The sequence below is a fragment of the Polyergus mexicanus genome, unplaced genomic scaffold (genome assembly GCF_030449975.1).
Source record: "Polyergus mexicanus isolate NDT 795.1 unplaced genomic scaffold, iyPolMexi1.0 SCAF_4, whole genome shotgun sequence".
Lineage (NCBI taxonomy): Eukaryota > Metazoa > Arthropoda > Insecta > Hymenoptera > Formicidae > Polyergus > Polyergus mexicanus.
The window spans coordinates 10648888-10666987 of record NW_027223324.1 but is presented as its reverse complement, the minus strand read 5'-3'; the positions used below and the strand labels follow the sequence as shown (position 1 = coordinate 10666987).

At 38.2% G+C, this 18100-nt stretch overlaps 1 protein-coding gene across 9 annotated transcripts in view; it reads left to right on the top strand.

Moving 5' to 3' along the window:
• Nucleotides 1–18100, top strand: part of LOC138932617 (cell adhesion molecule Dscam2) — a 194085-nt gene that overhangs the window by 87688 nt on the left and 88297 nt on the right. The gene's annotated exons all lie outside the window — the stretch shown is intronic.

Genomic DNA, 18100 nt, shown 5'->3' with positions numbered 1-18100 from the left:
CAATCACGATCGATGGATTGCCAAGAGAATTATCTGACTTAAAGAATCTATATTTTGACAATTAATCTTTCAACTTTTGTAAAACCATCTCTTCTTACACGCCCGCAGCCATCTTGAGACACCAACGATCGGTCGCCTCTTCTCTCCGAGTCGATGGGCGAAATGAAACGCGTCGGGAACAAGGGGGCCCGGAGGGCCGGGAAAAGGAAGGGTGATTCAGGGGAATGAACAGAGCTTTGCCAGCACCAAGGGCAGAGTAGGGCTTCTCGCGAACCTCCTCGTGACGTGGAGTCGATAATTAACAACCCCGGGTAGTCGAGTCACTTAGCTCGCTCGCTATAGTCGTCGTCGTTTCGACCCCAGGTATGCCGAGGGTTAATTGTTAACGAGAAAAATTGCGTTTATGAGTGTGCGAACGTGTCTCTCGATACCGCGGCGGGCAGACAGAAAGAGACCCGTCCTCTCCGTTACGATCGACCGCGCTAATAAACGTCACGAGCCGAGCTGACCGTTGCTGACCGTGTCTCTTGACCCTTTACGAGCCCTCTTTACAAGTAGTACATCCGCGGCCGATATCGATTCACGTATTGTTCGTTGCGTGCGGTACTCACTTTCATACATCGCTGCTTCACATCGGTACTCGAAACGATCTCCCATCGCGACGTTGTTAGTTACAGCGCGAACAATAAAGTCTCTCTTTCTCCCTCTTTATTTCTGCCCTTTGCACGTCGATTTATGAGACTCACACGATTCCTTCGTTAACATTTTTTATCTCTCTCTCTCTCTCTTTTTTTCAATCTTTTATCTATCTCTCTCTAATCTCAATTTTTGGAATTCTAGAGTGACTAATATCGCACTTGTACTTATACTTTATAGTTTCACTTGAAGTATAATATATAATATATATAGACATACATGATATATGATGGTGAAATTTTATTGAAACAATTACACTGATTTTTACATTCTTATTATTTGAACTTTGCAGCAGTAATTAATTTTCTACAAATTTTTTTTAACATATTTGTAACCTCTGTTTTTTGACACTTTATGACACTATAATCGATTATGTTTTAATATAATACCTTCTGCGTTGCATATTTGTATTGTATAAGCTGTAGACGTTCTTTTTTCGAAATGCAATGAATTGCTCTCTTTTTCTTTCTCTCTGACGTGTGCGTTTTCCTTTTTCTCTTTTTTTGAAAGTTCCCTTTTTTCCTCGTTTTCTTTCTCTATTCGACTGTCGCTTCTGCCGTCAGCCAATAATGTTTTGACATTTGTTTCGAAATTGTTACTAATTGGAACACCACAAAGTTTCTCCCAATTTCGCGCTCATTGGCTCTTGCTCATTGCGCCGGGATTGTTACGTTAAATGTTGAAAACAATAACTCGCGATGCAACGGAAGAACGTGACTTTTATTAAAACTTGTTATATCTATATTCGTAGCTGTCAAAATTAAACAAACAGCTTGTGAATTTATCGCAATCACGCATATCAGAGAATGTTTACATGAGATTCGAACACTCGAGTCGATGCTGTTCACTTGGAATTCAATGACTTATGTCAATTAGAAATATTGATAAAATGAGAATGTATTAATTATATTCTGATCGATAATGTAAAATTTTTTTTCGAGAGGCACTTTTCTCTAGGAACATCTATTAGCACGAAAACATTTTATGTAGACCTAATTAAGGGAGCCCTTCGTTTTTCAAATATTGTTTTTTCACACATATATATATATACCCACATGCACAAATAGAACACTCTATTTTCCACTAATTACAAGTGATCTATATTATGCTCTATACTCGAATTGCATGATTTGTATCTTGATGTGCGCGCGACATTTAATTGCAATTAGCTCAGTTCTACAAGTAGTCCTTAATGCGAGCAAATGGTTGTTCGTGTTTTGGCTGCACAGTCGGCAACACACACGAAAATTAACCGCCAAATAATTAACGAGTAAATCTGATTCAATCTGTACTGAAAGGGAAAAAGAGAGAATGAGAGGAACGGGAACCCTAAGCGTACGCTAAGGGTAATAAGTGCGCGGAAAGACAGGGTACCAGGGACGCCTCCTCGTATTTCTCATCGTACTGCTACTATCGAGAAAGGGTTGAATTTCCCATGGTTTAATTGGGCGCGAAATCATTTCCGATGCAATACGCGCGCGGACGCAGCCGCGACGTCGAGTAATCACCGTAAAAGCTCCACTTCTCCCTCTTTCTCTCTCTCTCTCTCTCTCTCTCTCCATTCTCTCATCATCTGTTCTCTCTCTTTCTCTTCCGTTGAATCGAAGAAACCACCGAGTTCCCAATCCTTGCCAGCGAACATGCATCTGGCGATCTCTGCTATTTGTTATCGCGTATTACGTATACATTTCGTGTGATTAAAATACTTGCTTGATTGTGAAAAGAGAGAGAGAGAGAGAGAGAGTGGCGTTGTTATTACTTTTGACGGTATATCTATATTACAATGCCAACATAGCATAGTCAAAAACATGTGAGCTCTACGTGTGCGAAGGGATACGATGTTGAAGCATAAAAGTGGCTGGAAATTAATATTTTTGTAAATTATAATGTATCAAAGAGAGATCTGTGTGGAAGGGCCGACAAAAATATATTTCCCTTTTAATTTGTAATAGTTTTTATTTCAACAGAGTTTCTAAAAAAAAAAAAAAAAAAAAAAGTCGTTCAATTTCGCACCTGATTTTCTGATACATTCGTATATAGTATATACGTTATTTAATTCCACGATATAGCAAATAATAATTACTTATACGCGATTCAATTCAAATGACCGCCGATAATCGCGTAACTGCCGCTGGCGAAATGGCGCAGCATTAATTTTAATACTGATAAACCGCACGCACGCATGCACGCACGCACGCACGCACGCACGCATGCACGTACATACGCACGCACACATACATTCAAGTGCCGGCCGATCGCGGATTTGCACAGTTTCGGCAATTACGTCGCATTTACATGCGGAAATTGGCATGGCGCTCTTTTATTTGCTCTCACCACGGCTCTCTCTCTCTCTCTCTCCCGACGCGATATAATACCAGGCGTCGTCATCGTAACGCATCGCGCAACGCGCGCGTAACTCGCGCGTTGCGCGACGCGTTCGATGAGAGACTGCGTCGGATGCCCTCCTCGTCCCCCTCGCCCTGGACTCCCGTGTCAGGCCGCAGAGCGGAAATGCGCCAATCGCGCGCCATCATCGTCGGGGCTTTGGATTTCCGATATTCCGTAATTTCCGAATGGTAGCCGCGCCAGCAGCCGAAGTAGGCGCGCCATTAAAGCCGCGCGCGTCGTAATACATGCACTGGATGCAAAATTAATTACGGCTAAATGCGCACTGGATCGTTATTTCGACCGAAATGAAAACGCAGTGTTCTCTCTCTCTCTCAACGATGTTGCCGAAAATTTCATAACCGTCCTTACCAATTGCGATATGTGTATGTGTGCGGAGAGAGGAGATGCGATATATTATACATATAAAATTAATTTAATTTAATATTAATATCTCGCGGTTTTTCCATTTATATTCGAAATATTGTTGTGAAAATTATATCGCGTTTTTACATGCAACGTGTAATTTCTCTCTTACGTCTTTTATATGAAAAATATATTTTATTACTCTCTATACCGATTCTATTATTAATTTAGCTAATAGCAGTTAAAAATTGATTCTTGAGGAATTAATTATTAAAGCTACAAGACTCCATCAATTCAAATGCTGCTGTTACATAATTTTTTAGATTTATGCTTAATCAATAGTTCCAGACATTCCAGACATTCTATCACTTTCGATATATGTATATATAAAACATTACAATATATTAGCAAACGTATTTGTCATAATTAAAAAAAATATAGATATTTAAAATATTGAAAATTTACTTATTTATTAAAATAACAATTTAAATAAATATTAAAATAAAGACTTATTGTGTGAAGTATCAAGAGCTAAACGGAAAATTACAATACTTCTATTCAAAATTGCATTCCGTTTTAATCGCTCTAAACACTGTAGTTACGTATTTCAAATTCTGTTAACATTGCCATGTCGAAATGTACATGTACATACTTGGCAAGCTCTGTTACCTGCCCTTTAATCATCGCGTTAATGGGCATTCGCCCATCGATAGGACGATGCTCGTCCATCGCGGAGCGTATCGCGATGATGCTCGTCGATAGAGCGCATAGATATCGGGACACACGATATATATTGGGCCGCTCCAAGTCGGAAGCGACAGGGCCACGGGTTGGGTGAACACATACAAACGTGATTGCAACAGCGACGGCGTATGACGGTATACGACTTTGCTATCCCCCTCGGACGTCGCGACATCCACGCGCGCATATGGCTTTACAGCTTGCGTGAACTGTCGCGCATTCTAACGTAGCGTTAACAGCTTTGTATTTCATCGTGAAAGAGGCCGACTACCGGGCTATCGGGCTACGATATAGTCAAGCGCGATGACCGCCGCCGATCGGCTTTGTAAGAGTGACAGTCACCTTCCTCGAGCCAGGCTCTTCCTAGTGCGTCGCGATGCGGTTGCGAGCAGGGGGAGGATGAGAGAAAAAGTGCCGCCGAGCATCGTTAAAAAAAAAAAAAAACGATATAAATATAGACGTGTAAAAAAATTTTTTTTCCTGAACGATAAAAAAAAATTGACATATCATGGACATTTGAAATATAATTTGCTATTTTCTCAAAATAATTATATTTACGTCGCTCGAGTGTGTATAATAGAACGCCGTAAGACACATAAAATGTTTACTTTGCGAGATGGAAAATATAATGCGCGTCTTTTATCATTAACGTCTCTATTATCTTTATTCGTAACGTTTCCAGGTGTCTAGACACCATCGTCGGAATTGATTATGTCCTTTATCCTGATTGTTGTCTCTATTTGTCTTGTCTCTAATTATATAGAAGAAGCTTATTTTCAAACGAACAAACGAACGACAAGAAAATAGCCTCCTCGTCGACCAAACTGAATTATCGCATAAAGAAGCATGTTGCGTCTGTCGTTAACAGCTGTCGACTATAATCATCCCCCGAAAGCGGCTCGCGCGCAGCTGTTACCCTCAATTTAAAATCTCCTAGATGCACAATTTACACTTAACGAATTAACATTGATCCCAGAAAAATACGCGCATACATTTTCTATTTTCAATGTAGACTTGTTGTTTATATATCAATAGTTAGACGAAAACATGAGCTGTTTTGAGAGTTGTTTATGCTAGACAGAGAGCATTATTTATACATTTGACGCAATTATATTTAGTTTTTTAATGAGGCTTTTTGATATTACTGAATTCATATACGATTGTATATTACGATTTAAATAACCATTTAAATTTAGGCAAGATATTAAAATTTTTCATAATAAAGAAGAAGAAAGTTGTAAATATTATACATTATCATGATAAAGATAAAGAAAAAGCTTTATATTTCTCGAGATAATATTAAACAATAAGTACATACATATATGTATTGTATACTATTTATATACTTTTATATGTTTATATACTTTTTTTTATATACGTGTTTATTTTTTTTAATCCTTTTTCTAGATGTATTTAAATAATTTTTATGAATATATGATATTGTAGAGAGATCGTCTAAAAGTCATATAGTGTAGAAGCCATTACTGCCGTGAGGCAAATAGCATCGTGCGAAAATCCAATTAACCCACATGCACCCCGTAAAAGCGCGTATCGGAACGGCATACCGTCCTACCCGAGGCGATGTGTTTTTATTTGTGCGTATTTCATTCGAAGAGCATATTATTTTGCGATGAAAATTCATTCAATGTGTGAGTTAATCCTTTCGCACCTATCGCGGATGATGGCTACATATTTTTTTCGTCATTTGCAATATGCAAAACGTATAGTTTTGCAGTCACTCGGCGTTCCTGTCCCCAGTTTATGAACGTGTTTTTTATTTTTATTGTTTAGCATCATCGCAAACAAAATAGAGAAAAGAAATAGCATCATTTTGACTTTCACCTAATTTAAATCAAATTTTTTCAAAAATTTTGTAAAAATTTAAGTTTCTATTCAAGGATGGTTAACCCTTATGAATATATATTCTACAGTGTTATTATTAGTCAAGAAGCTTTAGTTTAATCTTTTCAGAGTTTATTTATTTAGATATAAAATTTTACTTCTATATAGAATTTATTCCCTGTATATGAAGAATAAATTTGAACAGACGAAGATTCTGAAAATATTAAATCCAACCTCGTTAACTAATAATAACATAGTAAGATACATAAAATGAGATGAAATGAGCGTTAAAAAGTTTTCCTAGTTTATTCTGCGACGATTTAATGATATGTCAGTTTCATTTTAGATCGGCAGCAATCGTCGATTAAAGAACTTCCACGTCTTTGTTCGGCGTGAAAATGTAAATGCGAATAAACCGATGTCGCGCACGTGACTCGACTCGACCGCTAAAATTATGTCACGTCGTCGACGATCGAGCAGCATAAATTTTCGTCGTACAAAAACGGCAGATCGGTTGGGGGAACGCTTGCATATAAAGTGTTTCACCCTCGTTATCCTGTTGCGCACGAAAATCCACTCGCTCGCGAGATGTTCCTTCCGATAGGTTTGGCGAGAGAATGGAACATCGAATCTGCTTGGTTGCCGAGATTTACAAAAACCGTTTGATCAGCGCGTAGAGTAGAAAACCCGGTTTCGCCGATGCACGTTTAATCGTCGAAATTAAATCTTCGAGGCCGGGCGAAACTTGGCCGAGTTCAACTTTGCGCGTGAGCGCACGAAAGAGAAGGAAAATTTTACAGCGAGTATCTCTTGGGTTACAACGAGGGGATAAGCGACTGTAATTGTACGTTTAATTCACTCGATCGCATTCGATAGAAGAGAGAGAGAGAGAGAGAGAGAGAGAGAGAGAGAGAGAGAGTGCGATATATATATATATTTTTTTTTTTTTTTTTTTTTCTATAGGAAATTAATCCCGCGGTGAGATTTGTTCGCGCTGTAATAAATTTGGTATTCTCTTTCTCTTTGCGACTTATTTTTCCTGCGGTGTATCTATCCTTTCTTAAGCAAGAGCTTTAGTCACAACACGGTATATTATACAATACATATTATTATTGTAAATTATTTATATATAAAGAGAGATATGAATATGTTTTTGAAATATCTTTTTGTACATGATATAGCGAGAGATGGAAGATATTTTAAATATATTTTTAATGAATAGAGATTATCTCAGCGGATTAATATTAATATACATTAATTATAATGTCATTTTATAATTGAGAATTAAAAGAATATGAATAATGTGCGAACATATTTTTTATGCAAATGACGTTATTATATCCATAGTTCTATTTATAAAAGATATTTCGAAAATTTAAAACAAGCGAATGTATTTCCGAGACGTACGATGTCGAATTATACTGTAATATTGTAATTTTCAACATGAAAATAGAAAACGCCCTGTTTTTTTTACAATCTTGTCGCTGTTTAACTAATTTTTATTTTTAATTATGCGTATGAATATTGTATAATGTATTGTATGAATATTAAAATCATTATTTTTGGAAACAAAATAGAGATAGTAAAGAGCGCACGAGGTTCTTTAACATATATGTAAAGGACATCTTTAATTTCTTAAATGGAACCTCCTATTTTTTATTGCACATTCTTGTAGCTTATCTCGAGAGCTTTCCGAAACACTATAATAAAGTATTTTTTCATTAAGTACTTTTTGAGTTATTTTATATTTTATATAATCTGACATATTTTGATATAAAAAGTAAAATATTTCGTAAAATATTCAGTTTTCAATAATCTTACCGTAATACTTTTATGTACAGAATAAATAAGACAAATCAATTAGTATAAAAAATAATTGTTTTTAAGAAAATTATTTACAATGTATTTTTTTAAACAATTATTTGCTTTTTTTTTTTGGCACTAATTGTCCTTGACTTGACCTTAACGATGCCATTCAAGGTCAAATCAATGACACCATCTTATGTTTCGCTCAAAACCATACAATTTTTGTTCAAAACGTTTTTCTCTAAAATGCTTAGTTTTTGAAAGAAAAGGGGTGTACGGGTGATTTAGGACACCCTGTATGTATATATATATATATATATGTCAATGTATAGTAATTAAATCTGCGCAGAAACAATGATCGATAATCGATATAATTATAGTCGTTTTGTTTGCAATAAAAAAAATTGGAACTTGAGATATTCATTCTAACTCACTTTGTATGACACGAGCCAGGTCTTGTTTCGGTGCGGCTTGTTCCGAATTGCCTGAGCTAAATAATCCGCGCGGACTGCCGACCTAAATACTCCACGCGGACTTGATCGATAGCCAATAATCATAGCCATTTCGATTTTTGATCCAATAGAGAACACGGATTTCGTCGTCCCGCGAATTATGTCGCGTCTTGTTGGCGTTCTGGGCTTTCTTCTCGCGTCCTTCTCGCACCCTCGTTGCATCCTTCTCGAGAGTTATCTTATCTCTAATTCCTTAAAAGGCACGCCCGAGCGAGCACCGCACGGCTTCCCCGTGAAACTCGATACGCCGACAAAAACTAAAAATGTATCGATACTTTTTTAAAGCCGTTTAGGTGTCGCATTTTACACCGAAGGTGTGAAACAACATATTTATTTACGCGTCCAGCTGTCATCGACTTCTTATCGCGTACAAGTGATTTATGTCTCAATTTAGTTGAGACCGCTCACTCACACAAACTCATTTCATATATTTTAGTTACTTACACAAGCGTTTATAATGTTGGTGTAGTTCCAAGTGTTTTCTTCAAACTGAATTCATTGAAGCGTTTAATATATTATTGATATTTTGCGATTAAATCATCATTTGCATAAGAAGTAAATGTTTTTTTTTTTGCATATTATTTATATTCTTTTAATTTTTAATTATAAAAGAGCGTTATAATTAATGTATATTAATATTAATCCACTGATGATTTTTATTCTCTTCTAGCTTGCGTTTAATATAATACGTCAGATTAAAGTTCCGCGCGTTCTCTAAACGAGCTAATAATAAGATTGGCGAACGTAATTTTAAAGTATATATTCTCGTAATTATTATAATTTATTTAAAATTATATATATACAGAGAGAAAGAAGAAAAAAATGGAAAAAAAAGGGAAAGAAATGAGTAACACGACACGAATGCGTAATCTACATTCTACATGTACAGATCCGCGAAGGGATAATAACCGGGCTGTCACCCAATTTATCCCGTAGAGCTCGATACGAGATTGGAATGGCTTCGAAGAAGAGAGGAGAAAAAAAAGAGTCGGCAAATACACGCTCATGCATGCGGCCTTTTTCCGGAGTGACCCCGGTGCACTCTTTTTGCGCACCTGGAACACCCCATCTGTGCGCGCTTAGAGATGGCGTTTTAAATGGATCTACCGCGAATATGTGTGCGCGCGTGCGTGCGTGCGTGTGATTTTACGCGCTGCGTCGTCTGCGCGCAAATAATTGCACGGCCGGCGTTCGTATCTTGACGATCAATTGAACGGCGTAAACGGCAGAGATGCGGATTCTATTCCATCGATCTATGAGCCCGCGATAAAATGGAAAAGACGACCGGACTTTCGTTAATGAATGCGATATTGAATATTTAAAAGTGTTGCGTCGGCAAAAATAGCGCTGAAAAAAATTTAAAGAGAAAAAAGAAAAATTTGTCGGATCGGATTATTAAGGTGAATTTCGCGCGTAAATTTTTTCACACGAGTTTCGATCGAACGGGTCTTATTTTTCTCTCGCTCGCGATTACCGCCGGCGAAGCAAATTATTTCTCAAACGCTTGCCAGCCACCCACGTTTCATATAACGCGAATGTATTTACGCGCGCGCGCGCGCATTAATTAGTCGTCGCGGAACGCAACGCATCGAAACGAGAGAGCGCACGCGCGTGCGCACGTGCGTACGGGGTAGCGTGTACGTCGTGTCAAACTCATCTACCAATCAATATTGATCGGAGCGTAGAGAACGTACACGCGAATACGTGGGGATACATCGATACGTCGGCATAAACGGGCTTTTCCGTTTCTGGAAGCACATATACGCACGCATACACACACACACACACACGCACCACCCGCACACATCTCGCGACGTACATACGGGTATAGGCGCATTATTTCGCATCAGGCACCATTCCTGTTCCAGACACGAAATTAAAGCGATCGATCGCCGCTGCGGATGCACTTCGCTGGAAGATACCAACTCGCGTAAAGCGAGGCTAAAACCACGCCGATTGCCACGAATTGACGAGCGATGGACGATTTATCGCTTGCATCGATTATCTCGACTCGCAAATTGATTCCGGGATTAGCGGAATACGCAAAAGAGCATTCTAAGTAATATGTGTTCTTATGATCGACAGAAGCATTCTTTAAGTATTGTCCAAAAAATTTTAGCAGCAATTTTAGCTTGAAATTTTTATAATAGCGGTTTTTTTTTTTTTTTTAATACACATCTGGTAAAAAGATAAGATATAAATTTAAATATTTTTTATGCCATTCATTCACATTTAATTAATATCATGAATATTTTAATGCGAGAGTGCTTTGAATCCATTCGCGAATTTATTTGTCATGTAAAAATATTTTTATCAAAAGAAATATTGGGTAAAAAGAGTAAAGGATATAATGTGAAAGAGACTTAACAAGTTGGTTAAGTTGCAAGGAAAATGCGAAGAAAATTATATCTTTACTTTATTTTCTATTATATTAATATCGATCAGAAAATGATGACGTTTTTAGATCGATATGCATCCGTATCTCGCGATAACAAAATGGCACGAAACACCGTATCATGTAATACGTTTCGCGAGGATTATATGTCTCTAGTGCACTCGGCTTGAAAATGACCAGCTATCAGTGTTACTGTGATATACTTGCACGTCGAAATCAATACTATTTTCCAGAAGAGCGATTTTCTGACAGCTTTACGGCAAAAAGTATATATACGGTATCATTGAACGTCCGAATCATTAAACGTGATTCGGGCGCGAAATGACGGGAATAATTGCTGATTTATAACATTACGTGTCTGTTGCCATCGCATTGAAATTATAAAAATTCAAAATTGGGCCGAGAGTTGCAATAAAAACACTCATCGCTACTAGGTCTTTTAAAAGAAAATAATTATCTCGCTTCATAATTAAAATTACGTGAGCATAATTTCGCCGAGATTAAAGCCATTTTGTGCATGTGCATATGGGCATATGTATGCAAACCATATGTTAGGCGCGCAGAATTTACCTTTATATTTGAAACTATATTCTCGTCCCACTTTCGAGAGTTAAAAACACAAATTTGGTTTACAATTAAATCAAATATAAATATATATGTATATATTATATCGTAGTTATGTGCGCGCTTTGTGTAAAATTGATTCTCCGCTATACGACAAAACTCGGTTGCGTTTACGGACAGTTTTATGTGTCGACGAACATACAGATTGGTGAATTATTTCGACACTATCGTGTATAATGGAAACGCCGTTCCATTCGACAACAATGGAACGGAAAGGGAGAGATTGCAACGTACGGTGAAAGCGCCATAATATTCGTAAATGAATGAAAATCATCACACGTTGCGCGGGCATTTATTTATTATACAATACAACGAATGTGCGCATCACCACTTCTCGTTAACAGTCACTTCCTTTGTCACACATGTGTCACATTTAAAAATAATTGACATTTGCACAATTAAACTAAGATACGAGTAACGATCTGCATGTAACAGAAATGTTTGTGTTTTCGATATTTCTACATTTCAAAAAATTTTATGTTATATATTACGTATATGTAATCGGGTGAAAATTAATGAAAATTAAATTACGATTAACAGATGAGTTTTATAAGATACTAAGTTGTATTAAAATTACATATAAAGACAAATCGACTCGAAGAAATAGGTAAAGAAAACACGGATGTGTATAAAGGGAAATATGTTCGCGCGTGTCCAGTATATTTCGTATATATGTGTACATCTTGTATAAGTCACACGTGACGAGCGACAAAGTTTTGACCGGCTCTCTATCGCGTCGCGCGATGACGTTTGAATTCGTGCTGCGTTTTTCAATGGGGCGTATTTAGAGCGAGTCGGTTATTGTTTCCCAACTGCCATTCGGTTCGAACTTCGGTCCTTATCGCGGTAATAGGGTTTCGGTGTGACGTTGAATTTTCATGAAACTGCCGTACGGAGTGCGCGCCGAATAAAAACGAGAATAAATTTTCGCGTCAGCGCATGCATCTGTATCCCGGGTGTCTGTGGAGAGAAGGAGATTCTCTCTCTCCTTTTTTTCTCCAGCGCAATATGCAAACGTTTCTTTCGAATATGGGAGCGTCGAGCCGGCAAAACGGCCGAAAACGAATTCGTCGCCAATGGCTGCGGCCAATCGCAAATTAATCTAAATGTCGAAATCGTTTCATTCGACCGATAGAGGAGGAAAGTTGCGGCCACAGGATGTATCGAAGAATGAAAAAATATACAATATTATTATACGCGGGGGAGCTATTTATAAAAATGTATCCTTCAAGATTAAATTGTAGTTCGAGAGTCATCGTGGAAAATAAATTAGTATTGTGTACGATAAATTTTCCCCGCATTACGATATTGTATTAAAATGTCTGAAACTCTTTTACTCGATATCGTACGATAATGGAACTAATCCAATGAAAAAGATAATTGCCATCGATCGCGCTGATTACGAGAGGCGGGCAATCTCGGGTTTTATCACAAAGCATAATGTTGGCTCACGATAATCACAGTCTATGAAAACCGCTCGTCGAATAATTATTCGCTCGCGTGTTGCACGAGTGCGGATAGCGATGATATCGATTCTTTTGAATCCCGATTAATCGCACGGACGAGGAGGGCCCTTTTTCACGAGGAGAGAGCCTTTCGTCATTCCGCAGTCGATGACTGGGACAAAATGTAAGTGCAATCGCGCGGGTCCTTTACGAACAAAGAACTGCGAGAAAAAGTTGATTCCTGTGACCGTTACCGCTAGACCGACAAATCAGGGCCACTCTCGAGGAAAGGGGAGAAAAACAAAAGTCCCTTGCTGAAACGTATGTCGCGAGCACTCTTTATAACGAGACCCACCCAAGTTTCGCCGGTATGGAAAAGTTTCATCGATCCTTCATCCAATCCGATGATGCGTTTAACTTTGAGGGCGCGTAGCGTTTGATCCGACCATTGGACTGACAGAGAAAACTGATAAAACGCGGACGAGAATAGATCGAAGAATCACGCGACGCGAAAGTAATGAAAGCTTGTAGATGCAAAAGTGCAGATAACATCAAAATTGATTCGTCGAGTTTCTACTAATTTTTTATTCTTTCCTAATTTAATAATTATATTTTTATAATAAATTAGAGAATCTTTACTCGCTTTATACGAATGAGATATTACTATATACAAGTTCAAGATGCGAGAAAAAATTTAATATGCATGGAGAGAAAAAGGATCGAAAGGAGGAAGCAAGAAAATCCTATCAATTAATTAAGGGGAGGAGGTATTAGCAAGAAGGGCACATGGTCGATCTAATGAGTATGCCTGCGTGCAGGAGACACGACTCATTCCCAGGGGACTGCGTTAATTCCGGGAGACCTGATTAATCGGAAACAGGACTATCGTGCAAATAGGCGCGAGATAACCCGGCCGCATCGCTCCTGCCTATCTGCCGGCATGTCCTCTCTCGCGCTCCATAATGCATCCTGATGGCAGGGCGCTTCGATCGGCCTCATTCCCAGATACGGAATTAAGTCCACGAGGCATGCGAAACCGGGCGCTCGTAGAGCCAGGAGATCCCATCGATTTAATTACGATCGATCCGTCAAGCCTGGGGATGGTCCTTCGTGCCGAGCGGCCGCGTCTCGTCGCGGCTTGCCCTAAATCTCGAAAATGCCTGCCTCGCGACCGATTGTCTGGCATCGGGTTAGGATGTAACGTGACATTTGACAATTATTCGATCTAGCTCCGAAGAGATACAGGAATGTTCCGAGTGAAAGAAGTTTTCATCGTAAAGTTAGATAAAAAATATATCATATTTTTGCAAAAAGCAAGAGAAAAGGAAAATAATATATATCGGAGGAGAAGTGTATTTCATTCTTAACAGATGGATTTGTCACCGAGCGCTTCTATCGTGATCGCATCGTCTACGAAACAACGAACGCGTGTCTCGTATAATTGCGCGATAGATTTATCTCACCGATGCGTATAACGTTTCGTAGTGTACGAGAGGCATCCCCGTTTACGATGATAAATTGCATAAGAGCCGCGCTACATCCCGGGAAGTTACGAAAGACCGCTTTCGCGACGACGCCCGACTGCGTCACGTGAATGCGTCGCGCCGATGTCGATGGAAGATTTCTCGAGGCGTCGAGAAACAAATCTATCGCCCCGTTCTAATTGCAACCCATTGAGAAATCGTGACTGCTTCGAGCTCGCGCTCCTGAAAAGCTTCCCCGACTCGGTTTTATACCGACGCGCGGCGACGAAGAGAAAAGCGCGAGCGCAAAGTCGGCTATTAAATTGCTTAAATAACTCGCCTCACCGTCGAGAGAGACGACGAAAAAGAAAAAAATAACGAAAAAAAGAGAGAGAAAGATACAACTTAAAGGCGATAGAGCGATAGTTCGCGGACGCCTCTAGCGTTCATTGAGCAGCAAAAAGCTTTATCGATATTAATTTTCATTCTTTTTGCGTGCCATATCTATCCGAGTGGAATTGCGCGAACATTTTCTATTTTATCCCCGGCATTGCGTGGAGCTTTACGGAGAGAATATTTATCGCGTCTCGACGCAAGAGACAAAGAGGTAGAGAGGAAAAAAGATCCTTTTATCAATTGACGACGTATGATTTTTGCAGCGCGTTTCCAGAGTTTTAAAGTGACAGGGAAGTATATACTATTGCGAAAAATCACTTCCTTGAACGACATCGACGGCTTTATTGGTGACGATAGGAGAGAATAAGACTCTGTTTTATCTCGAGCCGAGTGACGTGTATTTATGTAAAATGCGACTCCGCTTTGCGCACCAGCTACTACTATCTACCTATTCGCTTCCGGTGCACTTCGATATAATTTGAAAGCTGTCGCCTGTCTGGAGACGAGATCCCGAACAAAGCCTGACTTTTACACGCCTCGCTTTCATGAGATTATATTTTTCGAACCTGCTTCCCCCTCCAAGAAAGTCGCGTGTAAGAAAATAGCGCCGTATAGGCTGATGACGAATGATTGTTCCGAACTCAAGTTTACCTTTTTTTTTTTTTTTAGAGAATAATTTTGCTCGGTCACATAAATAAGTCTAAAAAAAATACGCAAAGGAATGTAAAATGCCCAAAAGGATAATATAGCGTGACTGTTTCTGTAATATTGCAAATAATATCTATATTTTAACATGACTGATTCAACTTTTATGATCGATTACGCACTCAATTGAAAGCATTTTTATCCTATTCGCTTTTTTATCCCTTTTTTTTTATCGTGTCGATTTTTCATGTATATTTACTTGATTCATATTTTCTCTCTCTCTTTTATCTCATAGCAGAGCGATGCGTTCTTTGATGTACCGTTTCGATGTTCCACGTTCATCGCCGCATTATTCCGCGTTATTTATTCATTCGGGATAAAGTCCGACGCGGTGGGTAACGAAAAAAATATCACGCCATACTCGTTTTTATATCGCGCGAGCATAGCGAGCGTAATAGCCGTAGCCGAGTTTCGCAACTGGATGGTGTGGTATAATATCAGGCGTAAAATAAAAAAAAAAACGCCTTTAGCTCGCGCCGCATTAAACTCGCGGCGATAAGAAGAGAGAGAGAGACAGAGAGAGAGAGAGAGAGAGAGAGAGAGGGGCGAGTGGCGCCGCGACGAAGGAATTCGTCCTATGTCCTTTTTAATTATATTTGGCATAATTAACGACGCGGGGTTGGCAGCGTCTAACGAACTATATATTCGAGGCACGAATGGTCGCGAATTCGCGCCTCCGCGCTATGTAATATATTCTACATTTTTTCGCCCGACGCGATTGAAAATAATTCATAATTATGTTCGCGGCGCAAATGCCAATTAGAGCGCAAAGCGAAATGTACTTCTTTTGTGAGATGCGCGCCTCTGCAAAATGTCCATTCGTATTTCACCATCGGCGTTAAATTTCACAATTAAATGCGCTTTTGCGATAATCACTGCGATTCGTGTGTGCGGTGCATGTATTATCAACGCGTGGATTAAATGCGTAGGACGCTTGATCACGATTGTATATGACTTAACAATAACAGATTTGTGTTTTAGATTCCATTTTCTTTAGTAATTTTTTTTTATTGATTGAAATTCGAGGATCGATTCCATGATATAATAACTAGATTTGAACGTAATAATTAGAAAGCGAGAGCAGTTTTGCAACGGCTTTATTTCCCGCTGACATAGCGATGACATTTTTCTACTAAACGTGAATCTCCTTAAATGTGTATATCTTCCGTAAAGTCTCCGAAGCTTCTAAAAAGCATCGTAAAAGATTTCCAATCGATCTACATTTATATATCGAAACTCTCGTTCGTTCGCTCGCGTAGTTTGATTAGAATCATCGATTCCAGTTGGGGGAAGCTTTTGTGATAAGTCAGCGAAATTCTCTTCAATTTAAGAACGCATAATAACTAATCTATCGAAAGTAATTGCCATCCGAAGCGTGTCGTTTTAAAAAGAATTTCCGATTCAACGCAAGAGTTTATTCGCGGGCGCGCTTATTAAATCTGTATCCTCGGATAAAATAAATCTCTGCTGGATCTGAATAATTATCTTTTATCTGATCCTGTCACTAGAAGTCGGTAATATGTTTGAAAGTTTTTCCCCTCCTTTCAGTTGAATCGATTTACGAAGATAACGTTGTCTCGGTTATTTTATAAAAGCTATTAATAATCAATTTTCTTACAGAATCTTTTTAGAAATATTATCCATTTTTTTTATAAATATTATCTATTCTTTAAAAAAGAATCTTAAGAAGTTATCGCTCAAAAAACCTGTGAAATCGTGATTATTTTATACATTTTTCCAAATATCATGGAAAATGTGCGTTTTGTAACAAAAAGTATGGAAACAAAAGTTGTAGAAAATTAAATTATCTTTCAAATGAAATCAAAATGATTGTTGTACGTTCCATAGATTTTGATATAACCAGTTTCAAACATATAAAAAGTGCTTTCGTTACTTATTGTTAGATCGATTAAAGAGATTGAATCAGGAGGAAATCCGTAAAGCGATTAGATCGATCATTACTTGATGCCGAAAGTGTATCGGAGCTAGGGAGAGATATTTTGAGAACAGTTAGTTTTCTCACGTCTTTATTCATTTTCTATTATTACGTGTTATTTTAGTTGAAAAAAATTAATTTTATTTTCATAAAAGAAAAAGATTTTTATTTCTTATTTTTATCGTTTCTTCAAGAAATTTATTAAGTTTCATTTTCTTTTTATTTCATTTTCTTTTCATCTTTTGCTCTACCTTTGCATCAGAGTCTTTTGAGCGATAACTTCTTAAGGAAGCATTTTTCGACCCGTGTTTATAGGAAATTTTTTGTTCAGAATTAAATTTCTTATAAGATCTCAAAGTCTGAGTACTCTGCGTTGATACCACTGCTTTATATATATATATATATAATATATATATATATATATATATATATATATATATATATATATATATATACATCTTTTTCTGATGTTGAATTTATAAATACAATGATCTATTTTCCACGCTGGGGGGGAATTTATCTCCCTCTCTCACTGAGCACTCTCTCAATAAATTATTTTCTCTTTCTCTTACTCTTTTACTTATTTTATGACGGCTTTTATCGCGAGTTCATTCAGTGCCCCGGTAAGTAATGAATTTCTTTTGACTCGCGCACAACGCCATTCCACTCCGCCCGTGTTTCTTTCCTCCCTAGTACACGTCGACATGCCTATCTCGTGGTTTTCCTCGCAACGCTGGCTGCTCACGCAAATCGATTCTCCATTGTATTCGCGGCATTGAAGTATCCAG